At 40.6% G+C, this 24,239-nt stretch overlaps 1 long non-coding RNA gene and 1 pseudogene across 2 annotated transcripts in view; both read left to right on the forward strand.

The window, feature by feature from the left end:
• The window catches only part of LOC309636721, a 939,587-nt gene that overhangs the window by 387,440 nt on the left and 527,908 nt on the right, over positions 1–24,239 (forward strand). The window lies entirely within an intron of this gene.
• Positions 16,072–17,793, forward strand: LOC309667824 (lysine-specific demethylase 4D pseudogene; annotated as a pseudogene). The gene has a single exon. The product of its transcript is annotated as a lysine-specific demethylase 4D pseudogene (transcript).

A 24,239-nucleotide genomic window follows, 5' to 3' on the forward strand; every position in this document is an offset into this window, starting at 1 on the left:
AGCTCATGCGTTGAAACTTAACTGATGGTATTTGGAAGTAGAGCTTTTAGGAGGTGATTAGGTCATGAGAGTAGAGCCCTGATGAAAGGGATTAGTGCCTCTAGAAAGAGACCAGAGAGAGCTTGCTTGCCCCTTCTGCCATGTGGGTATACAGCAAAAAGGCAGCCATCTATGAACCAGGAAGTTAGTTCTCACCAGAAACTGACTCTGCCGGCCCCTTCATCTTTGACTTCCCGGCCTCCAGAACAGTGAGAAATAAATGCTTGTTTCTGAGCCACTATGATATTTTGTTATATCATCCTGAGAGGACCATGAAAATACTAAATAATATTAACAGGGGTTAGGCAAGAGAGGCAAGCCTAGCAGTTTATCCATACCTGGAGAAGGAGGATTTTGGTCATCTTGCTTCATCAAAACCTCCATTTCCTGTTTGTATTATAAAATGACTGAGTGTCTTGGTGATCTATGAACAGCTAGTGAAAATGAAATACTCCTGTGAGTTTTTTTAATATGTATATTTACAAAAGCTACAGTTGTTTCCAAACTTCAACTGAATTTAATACTATTTGCTTTGAAAAAGAATTTCATTTTTTCTCTTGTAAGATAGTTTTTCTGTATAAAATTTTAAATACACAAAAATAAAACAAAGTAATTTTACTTAACTATCGTGCAAAGGCAATTATTGAGCTTTTCTCAGTCTTTTATTATCCTTTGCGTATCTTCACACACTGTGATCATACCATGCATAAGTTTTTTATTTTCCTTTTCTAATTATTCTTTCTATTATAAACATATTAATAGAACGTCATTGTCCTTTTTTCCTGGAAAGTAAAAAAAAACTTTCATAATACCAAGGCAATATATGTTTGTTTTAGTTAAATAAATAATACAGATGAAAGATACACAGATTATTCAAAATGAAGAAAATTTAAAATGTGGAAGTTTAAAACAGAATATTCTGCTTTCTCCCATTGACAGTCGAATACATTTTAAAAGGGAACACCCAATCAGCAAGAAACAAAAGGCCAGGGAAGCTCCTTTTGATCCCCTGTCTAAATACATAACATTCACTCATGTCTGCGTGCCTGCCATCTGAATAAACGCCTTTTGGGGTCCAGAGTTGAGATGAATTAAAGTTGGTAGGGGAGGCTTAGGAGTTGCTTATAGAACCAGTCTCCAAGGTTTACTAGAGCATCACTGGAAATTTGCTGGTATATTAAAAATGTGTTTATTGCATCTTCTCTTAGGGATAGCGGGTTCTGTAATTGGAAAACAAGACTCTCATTAGTCAGTTGGGGAATGGTAGTCCAAAGATCACTATCCTCCTAAGAAGAGCAGTTGGGTAACTTAGGGCTTTGGATTTGTTCCCTGGTGTTTGCAGCTTTGGGATGAGAACTGGATTTCTGAGCCTCACTGTCAGAGATCCTACTTCTCTGCTGGGTCTCAGAGTACCAGTCGCTCTAATAAATGATTAGGAAAAGAATGTTGATCTAAAGAGGCATCAAATTTTTACCTGTCCAAGGTATCCACATCTCAGTGGGTCTCAGTTCTATCACCTTTCTGAGATCTTGGGTAAGATAAAGGGATGGGTACCACATGCTTCCACCAACTCCAGGCCAAGTATGAAGAGCAGCTTCTCTCTTTCCTGGGAAATGGGTCAGTCATGATATTATTTGCCATTGCTATCTTGGACATTTGTTTAAAAATGAGCTATATAGGTTGGCTCTGATAAACTTAGAAGAGCTATATATATTTTATATCTATACCATCTATTAAAGATTCATTTAGTACTGTTTATGTGCTATGTATTTTTCTAAGCTCTTTGAATCCTGAATTTCATCACATCTAAGATGCCACTGATTGTAAGCTACACCATTATTTTTCACCCCACTGAGGCAACTAAACTATGCTATGCTATTGAGTGTAAATTGCACCTCAGTTTTCGACATGTTAAAATGTGAAAAATGCATGTCTCAGAATCAATGAAACCTGGTATATTAATGCACGTTGTCATAATTAAAACAACTCTAGGAGGTAGGTTCTATCCTTATCCTCATTTTGTAGATGAGAAAACTGAGGCATAGGGAGGTTCCACAATGTGCCCAGGATCACACTGCATTTGCACCCAGACAGTCGAACTCCAGGGCCCAACTCATAACCACTACACTCTTCTCCCTGCAGATAAGGAAAGCCGAAAAGAAAAAGTTTCAGAAAAGTTATTTTAAATACTTCTCTGCATGAGGAGACTCAAAGTTATTCCTGTCTGCAGTTGTCCCCTAACATCTGGACCAATATCCCAAAGCTGAGCAATCCGGAAGTGCTCAGGAGTTCTATGGAGCATATGTCTGTTTTAGTGCAAGCTCATGGGGTGAGAGCGCTTCTGTGGACACATGGCTCCTTCTATGAGGACTGCAGTTGTCTAGCATTACTTCTAGACACCATCCAAGGTGTAGCTTTGCTAGAAAGAAGACAGTTCTGTACACAGTTTCAGGAGAGCGTGATTCAGCCTCCTGTTGGCTTGGGTGTCAACCACCACTTTGACTCTGAGGCCTTCTGCTTCTCATTTGAGGGTTGAGCCTGGTATGCTTTCTTAGGTTTAGTCATGATTAGGAAAATAAATCAGGCATCCCCACCCAAATAGGAGCTACTCCTCAGCCTCCTTGCCTCTCCTCATAATCCAAATGGGGTTAATTTCCTCCTTACCTGTCAATTTCATACAAGTGTTTGACAATCAACAGAGAGGAGTGACAAAGAAGTAGCTTCAGGGACCTAGAAATTTAATCATTATTCCAGTTTACAAGCCACAGTTGCAACATATCTCATCATTAAGTATGATTTTACCCCATTGCTACTGTCTTTCCAGAGCTACTTCTCCCCAGATTAGCTTCCGCGACCCTTCTCTGCCCTCATAGCACATAGCTCTCTTAAGGAGCACTTCTCACACTGTATCGGAACTCCTTTGTCTGGTCTGTCTGTCTGTCTTCCCTACCTACTTCAAGTTCTGTGGTACAAAGTTGTGTATCTGTCTTGCCCTGGGCTAGAGGTGACACAGCATGAAGTCTACGTTACAGAACTCACTCGTGGCATGAACGTTCCCCAGCATTGCCCTTCCCTGTCTAAGGCAGAGCATGAGTTAACTTCTGCTTTCTTTTCTGGTTAGCCATGGAGCCCTGCGAGGTGCTGGCATGAAAGAGGGACCAAGTCTAACCTCGTTCCTCCCTGAACACTCGGCATCTAGCCAGTGCTCATGGTAGATGTTTTAAAAACATTTTGAAAATGAATGAATGAACTAGAGCCATGAGACTCCAAATGAAATTTCATGGAGGGGTTTTTTTCCCCTTTCTTTTATTCATTTATTTACTCAATGTATTGAATACTTACTGTATAGCAGGCACTGTGTTTATGTCTGAGGGGGAAGGCAGCAATTAGATACAGGGGAAACACTGGGATTAATGGGCACAATCAGGGAATTCCCTTGTGGTCCAGTGATTAGGACTCCATGCTTCCACTGTAGGGGGACTGGGTTCGATCCCTGGTCAGGGAACTAAGATCCCACAAGCTGCAAAAATAAAAGGCACAATCAGAAAGGGCCCTTAACCTCACGTAGGGCAGGAGGAGGGCAAGGGGCGAGTGAGAACATGCTTGTTAGGAAGATGGATACCTGAGGAATTAATGTGTAGCCCTATTGTGTTTAAAAACAAAAAAGCTTAATGAAAGAGATGAAGGGATGGGATTACAAGGTGAGAATTCCAGGCCAAGGGAAGTATTTTGATGCAAAGTCTCAGGGACAAGAGAGAGCACTGTCTGTGGTAGAAACTGCAAGAAGTTGAATAGCACTGCTCAGAGCATAGATGGCCAGGTGGCACAGGCCACAGGTGAGGCCCAAGAGGGAGGGATCAGATCTCAGTTGTTTTGGGGGTCAGGTAGGGAGCAGGGTTTCATCCTAAGGCAAATGGAGAGCGATTGACGGGCTGTAAGAGTAGGATGAAGTCCTCAGATTTATTTTAGGAAGTCACTCCAGCTGCAGAATGGATTGGCAGGGATGAAGGGATGAAAACCTAGGTATGAGAGATGAGGTGGTGAGGGCTGCAGGGCTGGAGAAGAGTCGAATTTGACTCATGTCTTCAAACAGCTTGGAACAGAATTAACCAAACCACTGAAATCCAAGTAGAATGTCATTTTATTCCACATCAGCCAGTATTCTTCCCCTTCAGATCTTTGCTGACAGCTACCGAAAGATGTTGGATTGGCATGGGTGTGAGTGCAGAGGCCTAAGAGGATCTGGTTTGAAACCTCGTCCCCAGGAGAAGAGCATCAGTGGCAAAGAAAAGGGACCAGAGGTGATCAAATGCAGACAGTGAATTATCGCTCATAAAGATGCTGTAAAAGACAGGCTTCCCCTAGAATGAGCTGTCAGCAAAAACTTTAATTAGATCAAGGTACTCCCATGAGATACTGTGTTCTAGAATCTTGGGGTGAGGACATTTGTAATTTGAAAAAGTAAACTCAATATCATCATATAACTTCTCTTTGGAAAGCAGGCAAACAAAAAGAAGCTCTCTTGTTTGTACTATAAACTAAAAGGAACTAAAGTAGACAAAATCGCCCTGTCTGTGTGATGTGCAAATGTTCTGTGTTATGTGCGTGTTGGTCACTGACAAGGGTCTGGGGAAAAACTCGAATTTGCCGAAGGGGGTGGGGGAGTAGTGGCAGAGATAGTTATGCTTATCAAAGGGGGAGGCAGGGAATAAGAAAGTTTGAAAAACAGTGAATTAAAATCATATAAATGCTTTGGTCATAAAATCTGAGAATTTATTTTTATATTCTGAATTTTTTCAAACACAACATATTTATCAAATTTGACATCTATTACTCCAGACTCTGTGGTGGCCAATTGGACCCAGAGATTAAGAAGGGACCCCCCTGTCCCACGAAGTACATGATCTAGTAGAGAAGACAGACAGAGGAGTGATTAATACCCTTACATGACAAGCAGCATAATAGAGCATGTATAAAGAACATGAGAAACAGAGGGATTGATTTCTAGTTGTTTAATTGTGTTTAGAGTTGACAACATGAATCGACATTGGGGAACATGTATAATCCTAGATAGTAACATAAATATTAAAAAAGCCCATGAAAACCGTAATCCTCACAGTCTGCCATGGAGGACATGGCAGAGGTGTACAAGGGTAAGGATGACCTGGCGGAGGGACAAGTACCACGTGACCAGGGTCATCAACTCCAGATCAAAGGGGACTCCAAGTCTAGTTGTTACTGTGACATCACACTGTATGTGTCTTGTTTTTTTTTTTAATTAAGTAATAAATTTGGTTTCATTTCAGGGCCCAAACATAGTCAACCTTTTCAGGTATTGAAGCCTCCAAGGAATTGGTTCTTAAGCTCCAAAATGTGCTCTTCTGACAATTTCTCTCCTGTTTTATAGGCTCACCTCATGGATTTGCTGTGACTTAGAGGAAAGGCCAGGTCTAGGAAGCAGACGGGCCTGGCTCAAATCTGGCTCAGGACTCACTGATTATGCCATCTTGGACAAGCATCTGAACGCTCTGGTCCAGTTCCCCACGTGGCACACTGAGGAAATAAGATTAAGTAAGAAGATGTGAGTGAAGGCACCCTAGTAGGCACTCTGCTTCTGTCTCAACCACCACCCCACTCCAAGCTACCATCTCTCATCTGGATCTTTATACATGTTTTCCTTCATTCATTCTAGGCCACTCCAGTCTGCCCATTTCTGCCCAGAAAGCAAATGTGATTGTGTCTCGGCCATTGAAAGATCAAAAGCCTCAACATGATTTATAGAATATTTCTTTCCAAACTGCAGGACATGAGCCATTAGTGGGTCATAGAAACAACTTTGTGGGTTACCAGCAGCATATTTTTTAAAAGGGAACAAAATAGAAGACAACAGAAATACTAGATTGCAATGTCAATTTTAAGCATAAGGATTATTACATGAAGCTTGCTTTCTCAATATGTGTCTGGTTTTAGTATTTTCTGAGAGATGAAATAAGTGCACCTGTGAAACAAAAAGAGGACAATGGTGGGGGACAGGGAAGGAAGCTATGTACACTTGAAAAAGCTAAGGGGACAGAAATGAGCTGTTAAAAATTAGAAGTTTGATAGGAGAAATGAAAAAGACAATAGAAGTAGGTTTACAAGATAAAGATGAGAAAAAATTTCAGAAGGTAAAGCATAGTCATAAAGGGATAGAAAATTGGAAGAAGAAAAGACACAAAAATTGGAGGTCCGGTCCATGAGGTGTGATATCCAAATACAGGAGTTAATGTACAGAGGGAGAAACTAGAGGAAGTTGTCAAAGAGGTAACTAAAAAGCTTTCATAAAACTAAAGAACCAGAATTTTGAGACGGAAAACATTTAAGAGCACTGGGACAAAGAAAAGCTCCTATAAACTAATAGAGAGGAACACAGCACACTAGGCCTAGGAATCATATTTACATCTCCCTTATTCCTCGTACCACACTCACAAAACAATAAAACAAGTTAATAAAACAAAGCCAAAACCCCAGTTAGAATTAAAGGTATAATTAAAATCAAAATTAAAAGTACAATTAACATATAAAAAGGAAAAACCCCATAAGAGAATATTTATCTGTCTCTGGATGGGCAAATAACTTTCTAACTTTCTAAACATAAAGGCCATGAAAGGCATTACAAAGGAAAAGACCGACTCAACATTTTAATATATTAAACTGAAATATATGTGAAAACCATTTAAAATTAAAATTAAATATAAATTAAAGAAATGGCAAACTGGGAAAAATCTATGAACAGATTAAACAAAGGGTTTAATATGGAAAATATTCACATGACAAGTAAAATGTTCATATACTGTGTAAAATATGCAGATAGTCACATAATATATAAAATGTTCATGTAAGTAGATGAGAAAAAACACTAGAACCATATTGGAGAAACATGGGCAAAGGATATGAAGCAATACAAATGGCTAGCATTCATTGAAGAAAAACAAGTCAATCTTAGTTGTAATCTAAGAAGTATAAATTAAAACTTGAGCTACACTTTTTCACCAAAATTTTTCACAATAATTTTCTTACCAAATTATTAAAGATTTTTTTTCAGAGCAAAGTTAATGGTGAGGATGAAAAGTGATATGTTTCTGGAAAGTTTTGGAAATACATGTTATGGATTTTAAATGTTTAACTCTTGCAATGCAGTAATTCCATTTCTAGTTATCTAATCCAAGGAATTTCATTATTTCACTAATATTTTACCAAATATACTGATCCAGGTACTGAAATATAGGATATTTATAAGGGATTAGTAAAACTTGTGGAAAAGTAAAAAACAAAATAACTGTCCAATAATAGGGGGAAAGTTGAGTCACATATCTCCATCCAATAGAATTTATTCAGCCATCAAATATGATGGTTATAATTATTTTCAATAAACGGTAAGTAGACTTTCTAATGTGAGAAGAAATTTATTAAACACAGCATTTAGATATTGGCTGTCAGCGGAAACAATGGCTAACGTCTGAGGCATTCTGTCAACAATCCTCATTTGAAAGAATAGCTTTGAAATATGCACGGAACATGAAATACAAGAAGGCTTTCCTGCTGTCCTGAAATTGTTGAGCAATCTGTACAATAAGCAATCGGGACAATGGCCACAGTGAGAGGACTTATTAAACTTACTTCACTTCTTACCTTCCCCAGTTTAAAACACACTCACACACACACACACACACACACACACACACACACTCACACACACACACACACCCCAGGAAAGCTTAGTGGAATTATTTTTGAAAGACTCCTAATATCCAGAAATCCATCAAGTCTAATCATTCTGATAAAAATTCTTTTCTTCAATTGTCAGAATTGTCAAGTTTCCTTAGAGGAAGAATTTCTGTGTTACTGGGGATACCAAGAATAAGGGTAAAATGGAAGAGTAACTGAAATGTAAGGGTACTTATTCTCAACTAGTACCTGTGGCTCCAATTGAAAGAAACATGGAGGCGGTTTCACAGTAAAAGCAACCATCTGAGACCCGTAGAGAAGACATTTGCCTGGAGCACTGAAGGATCACCGTAATTGTACCCAGCAAATTCTGAGAAGTTTTGATTTGAGCACAGAGTTACACTTACAGAATCAGAGTGTTTCCTTTGGATGCTCAATATCTGAAGGTTAATGTGTACCTAGATTATTTATTTTATATAGATGGTAGCCCGGCCGCATACCTCCTAGGATTCTTAGAAATGTAAAAAGGAAATAATTTAGTTTATAAAACAAATACAGGGGCTTCCCTGGCAGTCCAGTGGTTGGGACTCTGTGCTTCCACTGCAGAGGGACGGGTTTGATCCCTGGTCAGGGAACGAAGATCCCACATGCCACGTGGCAAAGCCAACAAAAACAAAAACAAAAGCAAATACTCAACTCAAGGCTTGTTTTACTTGTCTATTAAGAATTCAATAAAAAATGAGGGCCTCTGTGATATTCATAATCAGCATTTTAGGGTTTATTAGGGGAAAGACCCTTAGCATGGTATTTAAATTTTTGACATTAATTTTCCTTGTAAATTGTTTCATCCTTCTCTTTTCATTTCTCTAGAGGAAGTTTTCATATAGAATGAAAAATTTGATTATATATTTATATAGTTTTAAATAAAATCATTATAGAAGAATTTTTAAGATTAAAAATTACAGTGAGATGGGGAGATTATCACATGATACAGGTGACGGGTACTTGTAGATCCTCAGGGTCTAGCTTGAGTGGTGACAGCTATAAGGAGGAGAGGTAGGCAGGCTGGATCCTTGGGTCCTTATAGAAGGAAGGAGAGCACAGGAAGCCTCCCTGGGGTATACAGGTGTCCCTGGGGCCTCACAGTAGACTGTCGTGGGATCCCCTGACATCACCGACTATATGTCTAGGGAGAGGGAGATGTAATAGCCAACGGTAACTAGGATACTGTATTCCCATTCTTAGAAAAAAAGATTTCTAAAGGATGAAGTTAATTTCAGGAGCAAGATGATCAATTTGTACTAAACAAGTTGATTTTCAGGGGCTCAGTGGCCAGTCAAGAAGGAAAAGCAAATCAGAAATGCAGGAGAAAGTCAGTGTTATTAGAGAAAGCTATGGCAATAAATAATATCTTTAAAGAGACAGAGTGTGATACTAAAGAAATCCATGAACAGAAAAAGGAAATTGAAAGGGAGAAATAAAAAGAGTTAAAAGAGAGATGAGAATTGAGCTTTGAAATAAGACTGCATCTGTATAGTGGAAAAAGAAGTGGAACCAAGGAGACAGAAAAGAACCGGAGAAGACTGTCAGTACCCTAGAGGTCAGAGACATTTTAGGAGGAAGGAGGTGTTCCATCAATCAATGATGTAGAGAGATAAAGTGTAACCCATGGAGGCGCACTTGGGAGACAATGTGATGATTGACAGAGATCAATTTCAGTGGAGAAGTGGGGTCAGAATCAGAAGACGAGAGAGATGAGGAAATGTTTTTGTAAAGGTAGATTATTTTTGCTTATGTTTTGACATGTTCGGTATTGAAAGGAAGGTAAGAGAAAGGATGTAGCTTAAATCAGGAAACAGACTGATGACTGATGATTTAAGTCTTTACAGAGGTGATAGTGATCATTTAATTCACCGTAGTTTTGGAATGCATGGGAGGTGTCAATTTAAGGAGTTTAAATGGCAAGATTAGGTCTGGAGAGGGGGAGTACCTTCTCTTCCCCTGAGATAGGAGAGTAGGGAGAAAGATGGGGTGTAACCAAGAGGAGAGAGACTGCAGTGTGCGCCAAATGATTTTAGTTACTTATTTTTTAATAAAAATGTTTGGAGTGTGCACCATATAGAGTACCAAGATCCCTTGGAAAATTTGATGATGAACAAGACCTAGACAATGCTCTCAAAGCAGTTTTATATGGAAGATAAGACAAGCCCAAAAATAACTCTAGAGTTTGAGAACACAAGCTATGAAGTTAAATATAAATTTTTCTACACCTCAGTTTCTTCCTCCATAAAATGGGAATACTGAGAGTACCAGCTATGTTTCAAGCATCCCATTCTCTTGCTAGCTTACATTTCCTAGGGTTCTAATAAAAGTATTTCACCTAATGGAGACTTTCAGCCCATGAATCAAGCACTGTTTCATTCTCCATCATTGCCATCATGTTCTCATTTCCTTTTTTACCCAGGATAAATTTACTGGTCCATCATTTTAATCACTCTCTTATCCTTCCATCCAATCCATCAAGACACTTGTTCCTCTCTCCTTGAGATACACATGGCTGGAAAAGCCTAACCCTGATGAAACCTTACTATTTGCTTTCTTCCCATCTTTTGGGTCCCCTTGTCGATGGAGGAAAATTCCACAGAGTCATACAATATGAGTTCAGGAAACACATCAAGACCAAGGCACACATCGGCTCTGCATTTCCTCAGCGTCTACATGGAGACGCATCCCATGTTGAGGAGGGTTTTGTTCTAGTGGAGGCCCCTTCCCCAGTGCTCTTCCTTCATATAGGCCTTTGAAGTCAGCAACCTTATTAGGAAAGGGAGCTTCGGACTGCTTGGGGAATTAAGCGGCCTAGATATCATGCCAGCCGTTTACAGGAGCTCTCCGGGAAAGCCAGTAGCCCTGTACGTTAGGAGGCGCCTGGGGACCTTGGGCCCTTTTGGATGCTATAGCCCTCCAGTCATGGAAGGAGTCTAGGCTAGCCTATTGTTCAGGCATCTTAGGATGAACATCTAGGGTCATGTTTGAACAATGCTTCTCCTTCATAACAATCTATCCCCAAGACCCTTGAGTGCTCATCAGGTGTCTCTGGAATAGGAAGAGAGAGATTATTTGACTTCCACCCAAACTTTAGAGGCTGAGTTAGCTGCATTTGTCACACTCCCTCAAGGATGAGCTAGCTTGTCAACCACTTCCCCTCCCCACCATTTATTACCAACAAATTCTATAGAGACCTCGAGATTGTTTCTTTTACCCTTTGACATTAAAGTTGGAAAAAGAGAAGAGTGTTTTAATCCTCCATTACCTACCTTCTGCATGTTCCATGGTGCATGAGGCTCCAGGGCAGAGGTACAGAGAGCTACTACCGCTCACTCAAAGGGCCCCTGCCACCAGTATTCGGGTCTGCAGCAAACATTCCTTTGATGCACTCTTACAAAAGCTACCAGCAGGGGTCACAGAGAGCAAGCCCTTCCTTGGCTATTTTTTTGTCCCTGATCCCAGATCCAAAGGAGAAATGTTTTATGTTGAAGCCAAATTGTGCTGACCTCTTTGGGGAGAGGGCTGGTAGAGGATTGGGCCCCAGTCCCAGCTTCCTCTTGTCTTGAATGGACCCCAGATAAGATATAGGGACCTCGGGCACCTCTTGCAGACCATAGGAGATGTGGGGAGTTTCTATCACTTGGAACAATGGCAGGCAAGCTGATCTTTCAAAGTCTTATTGGGGAGACTACAGGGTGAGGAAGATGAAATGCCTTTGTTCTCTAAAGGCATTTGAGCTCTTCCTCACCGATTTCTTTAGCATGGTTTTCTTCTCCTCTCCCTGGTTCTTGTGCTGACCCAATACTAGTGGTGTTTAATGCCCTGACAACTGTGCTAGCTCCTCCCATTCTGGCAGTTTTCCCAGGGAAATCCCTCTGTAACTAAAAGGACCCTGAAATTTGTATAACCGTTAGATCCCATATATTTTCTTGTAAGAAATCTTAAAGGAAAAATTTCAGGCAAAATACCTGTGTTTTGTGGGCTGATAACTTTAAAAAGGAGGCCTTTTAGTAGACAGTTGGAAGAGCCAGTTGGATTCCACTGTGATGCAATCAGGAATGTTGGAGTTACCATGGCGCTGATGTGAGTATATCTGGAAGAGATACATGGGTACTGACCAACAGTTCAAGTTTCATTTGGAAATGTTTTGTTGAGACAGTACCTGTTTTCCTGGAAGGAAAATCGTCTCTACTTTTATCCAAAGCAAGACAATCAGAGGAGAGTTCCCTGAAAAGGTGATGTTTGGGCTGAGGCTTGAGAGTTGCCTGGGTGCAAAGACCATCAGACAAGAGTATACCGGCATTTTTTGAGACACAGGCAGGAATGTGTTTGGAATGAGAGAGCAAGGAGCAGGGTAGAAAGGGGTGAGGTCCAGAGGTGATGGTGGGCCAGATCACTTAGGGACTTTTCGGACATTCGGAGGATTCTAAGTGGGGTGGAATAGGTGCGCCTGAAGTTTGAGGACAGGGGAAAGTGAGAGAGAATATTTGAATGGTGGAAATTAGGGGCGCTTAAGAGGATTAGGAAACAGTAATAAGGGAGCACTTGAAATTGGGTTAATGAGATAGTTTGCTTTGGTTATTTTTTTGTTTTCTTATTTGTACACATATATTTTCTGTCCTAAATCATAACTATTACATTTGCTCTACACAGTTCAAGTTGAAAGTGGAGTGTACATGGTGAGATTTTTTTTCACATTGTTTTCAATATGTTTTTTTTCTTTTCACACACACACACTGTATTTTATTTTTATAAGGGATCAATAAACTGACACCAAGCATTGTAAATGGATGACCACAACAAAAGCAACGATTGCAATTACCCAACACGAAACTCACTCATACTATGTCATAATATTGACATTCAGTCCAGTAATCCTCCACTGTAACAACTCCTTTACTTGGCAGTGGAAATTGATTTGTATATTTTTTGCCTCTGAGCCCTTGTGGGATTTCTTGTTTTTTTAATTCCAACAGAAAGTCACAAAAATTAAATCATCCTCATAAGTTGACTCAGTCCCACCTAATTAATTGTTTTTTCATCTTGATCTTTTGTTAGCACTTTTATGAATTCATCAGTTTTCCATTAGTGTTCTGAACATGCTTATTCATTCAGTTCAGCAGTATAGTCAGTTACCAGAAACCTGTACTTGTCAGAGTCTTTTCCATGAATTTCTTGAAGATGAAACCCTTTTATAGGAACATTTTTGCAAAAGCATCAGAGTACACCCAGAACTGTCTGTAAATGACAAAAGACTTGAAAATGACCACGGTTAAATTTTGGATGAAAGTTCATAATAATGCAATTGACAAGGAAATTTTGTTATTTCTGAGATATACATTTTAAAGTAATAACTAGAATTATGACTTATAACATTAGACCAGAAGATATAAGATTTCTGGAAATTTCATGTAATGTCTGAAACCTTTATATTAACATATTTCCATACAAATAACCCAAAAAAAGTTTAGTATTAGTTGTTTTTTGTTTGTTTGTTTGTTTTTTTATACTGCAGGTTCTTATTAGTCATCAATTTTATACACATCAGTGCATACATGTCAATCCCAATCGCCCAATTCAGCACACCACCACCCACACCCCGCCGCGGTTTTCCCCCCTTGGTGTCCATACGTTTGTTCTCTACATCTCTGTCTCAACTTCTGCCCTGCAGACCGGTTCATCTGTACCATTTCTCTAGATTCCACATACATGCGTTAATATACGATATTTGTTTTTCTCTTTCTGACTTACTTCACTCTGTATGACAGTCTCTAGATCCATCCACGTCTCAACAAATGACTCAATTTCGTTCCTTTTTATGGCTGAGTAATATTCTATTGTATATACGTACCACCACTTCTTTATCCATTTGTCTGTCGATGGGCATTGAGGTTGCTTCCGTGACCTGGCTATTGTAAATAGTGCTGCAATGAACATTGGGGTGCATGTATTTTTTCAATTATGGTTTTCTCTGTGTATATGCCCAGTAGTGGGATTGCTGGAGCATATGGTAATTCTATTTTTAGCTTCTTAAGGAACCTCTATACTCTTCTCCATAGTGGCTCTATCTATTTACATTCCCACCAACAGTGCAAGAGGGTTCCCTTTTCTCCACACCCTCTCCAGCATTTGTTCTTTGTAGATTTTCTAATGATGCCTATTCTAACTGGTGTGAGGTGATACCTCATTGAAGTTTTGATTTGCATTTCTCTAATAATTAGTGATATTGAGCAGCTTTTCATGCTGATGCATCTCTTTTTCCTAACTTGAATGAGAATGTTACTTTTGTTTCACTGTTAAGAATGATCATTGCTATTTTTTACCTTGAAATTCTTTATCTTACAAAAAAAAGCTTCTCTTGATGCTTTGCAAGTAAGAATTTTAAAATCATGAATGGATTTTCCATTTCATCAAATGCTTTTTTGGTACCTATAAGATGATGATATTTTTCATTTACTTTGTTAATATTCTGAATTTTATCATTAAATTTTCCAATGTTCAATCATCCTTGCATTCTATTTGGTCATGATGTATTATTCTTTTACTATCTTGCTGCATTTCATTGGATAACATTCCATTTTATGCTTTCCTCTATGCTTATAAACAAAAATGGCCTGTAGCTTTATTTTTTATTGTCCTTTTTTCGTTTGGCTATCAGAGAGCAGAATAGCCTCATCTGAGTAGCTTTCCAACTTTTTCTATACTCTGAAGCAATTTGCACAATAAGAGTTAACTGTTTCTTGAAAGTTTTCTAGATTCACATGCAAAATGATGTGTCTCTTGGACTTTCAGGGGTCATATCTTGAACCAGCCTCTTATACTTGGGTGTTATTCAAGCTTTCTGGTGTTTCTTGCATCCATTTTGGATATGTTTCCTCTCCAGACATTTATTCTTTTCTCTTATCTTTTGAAAATGTTGCTGTCAAGTTTCTCCTAAGATTCTCTTTCGAGATTTTAACAATTCTTTTGTGCACTATTTCATTCCTAGTGGTTTATTTTCCCCTTCTTTCTTATGCTCGGTTATGCCCATGGTGTATTGCTATCATTAATTTCTTCCAAGAATATTTTTGGTCATCAGTGTTCTGTCTCGTATGTGTTTTCTTTCGTTAATTTTGTCTTTATTCTTTGTTATTTTTTTACTCCTACCCCTTCTTTCTCTTCTTCTATTTTATAGCTTCTTCAATTGAATGTTTAGTTCATATATTTTCAATCACCCTTCTTTTTCCTTTTGGTACAATGAAAGATATCATTCTGTTTTAATGCTTTTCACCCTAAACTATAATTTTAAATTTATCTAAATAATTTAAATACATTAAAACAAATTTATTTCACAGAAATTTGTGAAAATCATCATAACGTGATGAATTATGTCAATGAGCCATTCTGATGGGTGTGTAACCAGCACCTGGGTTCAGAATAGAATATTCACATTAATCTAGACACTTCCTCACACCCCCACTCACAACCTCTCTCTTTCACAAAGGTAACCACTACTCTGACTTCTAACATAGATTACATTGGTACCAAAAAATATCATCATCTTATAGGTACCTTTTTATCTTTATCTAAATGGAAGCATAGAATAGGTATTCTTTTGAGTCCAGATAATTTTGCTCAGTATTATGTTTATAGAATTATTCTTATATTTTCATGTAGTTCTTGTTTATCTTCATTTCTGTATTATATTCCATTGTATGAATATACTACAATGTACTTATCCATTCTAATGTTGACTGGCATTTGAGTTGTTTCCAGTGTTTGGCTTCTGAAATCATGTTGTTCTGAACACTCTTGGACTTGACTTTCATTGCACAGACATACACATATCCTAGGCATGAATCATAGCACATGGGTAAGTTCAATTTTAGTGGATACTGTCCAAATAGTTTATCAAAGTGAATGGAACGATTTCCATTCTCCTTACTAGAGTACAAGAATTTCCATTGTTCACAACAACACCATTTCTTGTATTGTCAATCTTATGAAATTTTAGCCTTTATTTGAATATGCAATTATAGTCCATGGTGGTGTTTTCTTTGTAGTTCCCGAGTAAATATTTCCAAACATTAGTTTTCAACCTGTCTCTATTCTTTTTTTTTTTAGGTTTTTTGTTCAATACTGCCCTGAAGACACTACATTTGGGATACCCAGCCAGGGCTGGGTGATTCACTAGATCTCAAGAGGACAGAGCCAAGTGTCAACCAAGGACATCAGAGACTTGCAGGCTCAGCCAGCACCAGTCCTGAGCAAGGCTTCTGCCCAGCCTGGAGTCCCCTGGAGAATCAGCAAGCCTAAGAAATATTATCAACTCATTGCATTAAAGTCTACTGGGGGTTCCTGCTGATATACTCCAACCCATTTTTGAAAAAGTACTGTTTCCCAGCATCTTCACCTATCCAGAACATAAATCAAAACTTGGGAGTTTCCTGCTTATTAATGAAAGCTATGACGTCTAAGTCCAACTGGGCCCAGAACCCAAGTTGTAGAATAATGGTATTTCATCCAACCAAAGAAGAGTTTAATGATTTCGATAAATACATTGCTTATATGGAATCCCAAGGTGCACACCGAGCAGGCGTGGCGAAGATCATTCCACCCAAGGACTGGAAAGCCAGACAGACCTATGATGATATCAATGACATCTTAATAGCCGCTCCCCTCCAGCAGGTGACTTCTGGGCAGGCAGGTGTGTTTACTCAATACCACAAAAAGAAGAAAGCCATGACCGTGGGTGAGTACCACCACTTAGCAAATAGTGAAAAATACCGGACTCCAGCACACTTTGATTTTAAGGAGCTGGAGCGAAAATATTGGAAAACACGCCTCTACGATTCACCAGTATATGGTGCGGACGTCAGTGGCTCCTTATTCGATCAAAACACGGAGCAGTGGAACCTTGGACACCTGGGAACCCTTCAGGACCTGCTGGAGCAGGAGTGCGGAGTGGTCATCGAAGGCGTCAACACCCCCTACCTGTACTTCGGCATGTGGAAGACCGCCTTCGCCTGGCACACGGAGGACATGGACCTTTACAGCATCAACTACCTGCACTTCGGGGAGCCCAAGACGTGGTACGCGGTGCCCCCGGAGCACGGCCGGCGCCTGGAACGCCTGGCCAGGCAGCTTTTCCCGGGCAGCGCGCAGGGCTGTGAGGCCTTCCTGCGGCACAAGGTGGCTCTCATCTCGCCCACGGTCCTCAAGGACAACGGCATCCCCTTCGATCGGATCACTCAGGAGGCTGGAGAGTTCATCGTGACCTTTCCCTATGGCTACCACTCTGGCTTCAACCACGGCTTCAACTGCGCGGAAGCCATCAATTTCGCCTGCCCGCGCTGGATCGATTATGGCAAAGTGGCCTCGCAGTGCAGCTGCGGGGAGGCCCGGGTCGCCTTCTCCATGGACGCCTTCGTGCGCATCCTGCAACCAGAGCGCTACGAGCTGTGGAAAGGCGGGCAGGACCGGATCGTGGTGGACCACACGCAGCCCACGGCGCCGGACAGCCAGGTCCTGAACGCCTGGAGGGAGGTCCGCGCGTCCCTGGGAGCCGCTCTCGCCACGAGGCACCACCTGCCCCGCCGCGCTCTGCGCCCCCGTAGGGCTGTAGCCGCGGGCGGTGGGACCCGCCACCGAGTCCCTGTGCGTGCTGTGTCCCGGCGCCCCTCGCCGGCCCGGGGTTCTTGCTCTGCCGCCCAGTTCAGGGACGCGGCCACCAGCACCTCCGCGGAGCCCAGCCCGACCCAGCCGCCGACCCCAGGTCCATCCGCCCCGGATCGCCACCCAGCTGGAAGATGTGGCCCTCGTCGTCGTCCTTGGGAACAGGGCACTCAGGAGCCAGCTGCTCCCCCCAGGGCCAAGAGGAGGCTTTCGGTAGACACAGCTCAGGACCCAGAGGCTCAGCCCCTGCCTGTGGATGCACCCTCGCCGGACAGCGCCGCCCCGCTCAGCCCTGGGCTCCAGCATCCCGCCACGGCTTCTGGCTGTGGTTGTGGCCCTGTCCCCTAAGCCCAGGGGATGCCTTTCTACCCCACTGCTCTTGCATGGGGATCCTTTGAGACTGGTCATATTTCCATTTCAGAGCTTTGGGTATTTACAGGTCACTAGCCTTGCGTGAGCGTGCCTCCTGTGCTGCCGCTGGACATGCTGGTTCCCTGGTGTTTACCAAATTCTCCAAAGTTTGTTCTTCCTTCCAGACCCTGGAATCCTAGGACACTGCTAACTCCTGTGTCACAAACTGAGGTTTCATGCACTGGACACTCTAGTATCTCTGGGAACTAGGTCCTGCTGAGGTCACCAGAGCCCAATCTACCTCACACTCCCATCCTGTGGGCCAGCTCTGGATGCTGCTGTACTTCTAAAGAACCCTGGGCTTTGATTACCCTCCAGTCTCTCTCCTTTTCCTCTTCCCCCTTCCCTTCCTGCTTTTCTTGCCAAACTAGGCACTTTTGACCAATTAGGTCAGTAGAGACTAAGATAATAATTGATAATCTTTCTGAGTCTTTGATGTATTGAAAATGTGTTCTCTGCTAGTATGGTAACTAGAATGTTAAAATCTGAGTTTATTAAATATATTAAAGGTAACCAGAATGTTAAAATCTGACTTTATTTTCTGTGTTGTTCAGTCAGTCAACTGAGAGGTGGTCGTTTTTTCTGCACTTTTCTTAATAATTATATCAAAACATTTCAAGCAAATCTTATTTTTATGAGCTGGTTGCCTTGTGTGATATTGGTGAGTGAGTTTGGGGTTGATTGTTGGGTTCCAGCTGGCTGGCTGGGTTGGGGGGTTTGGTTTGCAGGCCCATCTGAAGGATGACTTGGTGGGAATCACCTGGCACTTGGCTGATCCAAGTTGCTAGGAGAGATGAGCAAACAGAGGACAAAAAGTGCCAGCATGTGAAAATCTTCTCTGCAAGTCTCCACTGCCTTCTCAATGCTGTATGTATATTTCACAAGGTTAAGTCATTGACACATCCCAATAAACCAATCCACAAATAAAGGAACAAGACAATTTCAAGTGGGCATGGTTCTGTGAAGAGATGAAAGGGGATGGGATGCTAGTGCAGAATGGGCAGTGTGGTTCCGGTGGTCAGGGAATACTTCGTAGAGCAGGAGACCTTTCTGAGTCCCAAATGACAAGAAGGAAGGTCCAGAGCTGATTTCCACTTGGATGAAACAGCAAGTGTAACAGCCCTAACATAGAGCTTGGTGTTTTTGTGTGGATAGAGAGGAAGCTCATTTGTGTCTGGGGCACTGAGAAGGGAGAGGCAGGGTCCAGGGTATGCAGGACCTTGTAGCTCATGTGAAATATTTGAGTTTTTTTCAACTTGAAATGAGAAGGCATTGGAAGTTGAAAACAGCACTTGACATGATATAATTTGCACAGTTAACTAATCACCTTAATTGTTCTGTGGACCCCTTGGGGGCAGGAGAAGTAGTTAGAACATCTAAGAAATACAGGTGAGAATTGATGGTTACTGACTTAGGCCATAGTGTTGAAAATGCACAGAAGTGGCCAAAGTCAGAATCAATTTTGGAAATTGAACATGATAGTTTGGATGCAGAAGGAAACACTTCAGAGAATCAAACCACATCTCTCTTCCCTCCAGCTCTCCCCTACAGAATTTCAGTAAGAATCTGGAATTTGAAGCACTATGTAAGACTACAGGCAGGACTAATGAAAAAGTAAGGCTTCTTTGAAGTTCTGATTGAGGAGTAGCAAAAGCCCACGTCTCATCCCTATCACCATGCAGCTAGGCAACACTGTGGTAGTATAGTCTGTGGAAAACTGAAGCTGAGAGACTGCACTCAGGCTCCTCAGTGGAGGATGGCAGTGAGATGCTTGGCTGGAAAGATGATGAAGCCCTGTATTGAGATGGTGGAACCACATGATGGAAGCAGACTGGAATTACTGGGAAGGCAGCAGCCCTGGAGAGCAACTGGACCATAGTAGATCTCATATGAGCAAGGAGTAAACTTTCATGTGATAAGTAACTGAGAACTTAAGGGCTTTTGGTCCTTTCATTTAGGTCAGTTGTGGATATGGCAGTGCAGAGAAATAAGGGAACTCTGAAAAGTCTCTATGAAGACAGTAGCCTGGCTCATATTGCTATTTTAAATTTTAGAAACTGAAATTTTCCTTGTCATATTTCAGGGATATCACAATCTCTTCCCGGCAGATACACGCTCCAAATAACCTAGGATAACAAAATTGGGGGTTTTGAAGGCCAAGAGACAAAAATAAACTTCAGAAAATATTTCTTCCACTATACTCCTTATGTATTCACCCAGTTTTATACTTGAAACAAAATTTCCTTTGCCCAATAAAGAGTAGCAATGTTAAAAATACAGTTTAGTTTTACCAGTAGACTGGTTCCTAAATTAGTCTTCTTGACCTAAGTAGGCATTTCTCAAAAGAAGATATACAAATGGCCAACAGGCCCATGAAAAGATGCTCAACTTCGCTAATTATTAGAGAAATGCAAATCAAAACCACAGAGGGGTATCACCTCACACCTGTCAGAATGGCCATCGTCAAAAAGTCTACAAATAATAAATGCTGGAGAAGTGTGGATGAAAGGGAACCATCTTACACTTTCGGTGGGAATGCAAATTGGTTCAGCCACTATGGAAAACTGTATGGAGGTTGCTTAAAAACACTAAAAATAGGGCTACCATATGATCCAACAGTCCCATTCCTAGGCGTATATCCGGAAAAGGCGAAAAGTCTAATTCAAAAAGATACATGCACCCCAGTGTTCATAGCAGCCTTATTTACAATAACCAAGACATGGAAACACACCAAGTACCCATCAACAGATGATTGGTTTAAGAAGAAGAGGTATATACATACCGTGGAATATTACTCTGCCACAAAAAGATGAAATATTGCCACTTGCAGCAGCATACATGGACCTAGAGAATATCATACTAAGTGAAGTAAGTAAGACAGAAAAAGACAAATAGATCACTTATATGTGTTATCTAAAGAACAATACAAGTGAATCTATATACAAAACAGAAACAGAGTCACAGACATAGAAAACAAACTTGTGGTTAGCTAAGGGGAAAGGGAGCGGGGGAGGGATAAATTAGGGGTATGGGATTAACAGATACACACGACTGTACAGAAAACAGATAAGCAACAAAGATTTGCACAAAAAATCAAAACAAACAAAAACAAAACCAAAAAAACCCAAGGATTTGCTATATAGCACAGGGAACTGTATTCGATATCTTGTAATAATCTATTATGAAAAATAATCTGAAAAAATATGTATATAACAATCACTTTTCTGTACACCTGCGACTAACACAATATTGCAAATCAACTATACTTCCATTAAAAAAAAAATTAGGCTTCTTGAAAGGATCAGGAGCTGGGGGTGGTAATGAAGGGGGTTCATCCAGCAATTGTATTGAAAATTCTATTTTATTTCAAGTCAACTGGCACACTCAATTTGGATACTCACAATCTGGACCACTCTTCTCAGGAAAAGATACCCAGATCCAGCTGTTCTTCCATGTCCAGTAAGTTGTTGCTATACTTAATCTTGGAAAAGCAAGGGACATTGACAATGACAATTAAATAAAGGCAAGGATAGAGCCATCTTCGTTCTTACTGCCACGATCTCTCCTAGGCCTCTCTCCACTTCTGAGAAATAACAATCACAAGTCCAGTGTATATTCATCAAGTTTGTAGACAAAAGGCTACGAAACCGAAAGTAGTATGTCGTGTGGTTTTAACAACATACCCCCACCATCACCTTTTAAAAAAGTCAATATTACAGTTACAAGATCTAAAGACTTTCCTATCTATAGTCCCTAGTTAGTTCAACAAAGTCCACTAGATCTGGGTAATTTATTTTATTTTATTCGTTCTGCTGCTGATGTACAATAGGGTTATTTGCAAATCTTTGTTATTTCGAACTATGCTTTACAGAGCAGCTTTGTATATAGGATTCCTGGGTTGTATTTATGTTCACTTTTAACTTTTTAGAAAAAGCCCGCTTGCCCTCCAATTTCCACCTCTATTGGCAGTGTGGGAGAGATTTGGTTTCTCCATATCTTGACCCACTTTTTATATTGTCAGACCTAATCAAAATGGGCAGAGAACAGCTTCTCTGATTGCTAGTAATACTGCACATCTTCTTGTATTTATTGGCCATTTGGATTTCCTCTTTTCTGAATTACCTACTCTAAAGCTCTACCTACTTTTTTTGGTTTGACTATTTTTTGTTGTTGTTATGTAGAAGTTATGTGATATTCAGGATACTAATTCATTGTCTATTTCATGTATGATGACAAACTTCTCCTAGACTGTAAGTTCTTTTAATTTTTTACGTCATAGTATTAGTCAGGGTTCTTCAGAGTAATAGAACCGATAGGAGATATATGTATAGCTCTTATTAGAGGAACTCATTCATTTGGTTATGGAGGCTGAGGAATCCCACGATCTGTCAGGTAGGCCGTCTGCAAGATGGAGAACGGGGAATATGGTTGAGTCTGGGTTCGAAAGCCTGGGAACCTGGAGTGCCCATGTCAGATGTCCCAAAGCAAGGGAAGACGGATGCGTCTGCTCAAGCAGAGAGAGTAAATTCACCCCTACTCTGCCCTTTTGTTGAATTTGGGCTCTCAGTGGTTTGGGTGATCCCGCCTGCAGTGGTGAAGGCGCTCTTTACTCAGTCTACTGATGCAAGTGCTAATCTCTTCCCGGAAGAGCCATGCAGAACACACAGAAGTGATGCTTTACCAGCTATCTGGGCATCTCTTAGCCCAGTCTACATGTGAAATTAACCATCACAGTCATTAGTTTGGAATCATTTAAATATATCAGACGTTCCCATCATGGTGCTTTTGGTTCTTTAAGCCATTGTTCCACCCTGAGTTCATACAGACCTTCTTCAATATTTTCTCTTAAAATTCTGTGTTTTATCCATCTGTAATGCACCTCAAATTTATTTATGTAAGTGGTATGAGGTCAAGCTCCAATCCCACCCACCCCCCAAAATAGTGCCAATGCCACTACCACATATTGAATAGCCCATCCTTCCCCATTGGTTTGGTACGCTACCTCCATCGTAGGCAGACTCCCACATATCCATGTGTCTGTGTCTGGCCTCCCTATTCTGTATGCAGATACATTTGTCCATTGCAGCTCAAATACCACAGTTCGGTAGAGGAGAAATCACCCCTCTTTGTTCTTCTTTTAAGGAATCATCTTGGGATTCTTATTTGAATACTTCCCTACTTACTAGATCTGTCACCTTGAGCAAGTTTCTTAATATCTCCTTGATGCGGTTTCCTCATATGAGAAATAGGGTTCCTAGGATTTCCCTTATACGGTCATTATGAAGATAAGGCATAAATAAATTATTTTATGCAGAGTGCATTGAACAGTGTCTGGCATTAGATAGTCACCATATATTAGCTATTTTTAATAATATTTGTTCTGTTAGAGGTACAGAGAAACTTCTGTGGATCAAAAACAATGAAAAAGAGAGTGAAAAGACAAATCAAAGAGTGAGAACAGATATCGCGTTACTCATACCCAGTAAAGAAGTAATAAGCAGAACATATAACGACTACCAAGACAGACAACCGAGCAGAAAAATGGACACAATACTTGATGAGGCACTTCCTGAAGGGCCACCTCCAATCAGACAATAATCATCAGAAAATTGGTTCACCCCTATTAGGAACCAAGTAAATGCAAATCATTATGAGGTGCCCCTGTTCCCTCACCTGATCGGCTAAAACTGTAAAGGCAGAAAATCACCAAAGGTCTGCAAAAGTGAGGGGCGATGAACACCCTTGCACGCAGCTAGTGCGTAAACTGGTAAAATGTGTTGAAAACATCTGGCAACTTGCAGTTTACATATTCTATGGCCAGTATAGGCGTCAGAGAAGTTTCAGAGCAACGCTGTTTGTAAGAGGCCAAAAGTGGAAACAACCCAAAGCCCCATCTACAGTAGAAAGTTTATATGGTTGAATACTTTACAGCCCTGAAACAGAAAAGTCCAGCTGCATGCAACGGCGTAAATGATGAAAAATTACACCAAAAATACACTAAAGTACATAAATACATTTGTGTTTCTTCACGGTTATATAAAGTTTTCAAAAATGGACAGAGTTTTAATTTTATAATGTTTACCAAAATTACTACGTGAATAGTTAGGATAAGGTCAGTGTAGGAGGCAGAAGGGGCTGTAATCTGGGAAAAAGAGCACAAGTCAGGCAGCCAGGTGCCTGGCAATGTTACATTTTTTGACCTGGGTAGTGGCTCCACTTGTGTTCACTCTATAGTTATTTGTTGAAGTGTACATATATGCTTTACAGATTTCTGTGAACACTTTCTATTTCATAATTTAAAATATTTTTAAAAGTGCTCTCAAAAATAAACTCAAAATGGATTAAAGACCTAAGTGTAAGGGCAGACACTATCAAACTCTTAG

The sequence above is a fragment of the Balaenoptera physalus genome (assembly GCF_965194825.1).
Source record: "Balaenoptera physalus genome assembly, chromosome: 10".
In the NCBI taxonomy this organism is placed as follows: domain Eukaryota; kingdom Metazoa; phylum Chordata; class Mammalia; order Artiodactyla; family Balaenopteridae; genus Balaenoptera; species Balaenoptera physalus.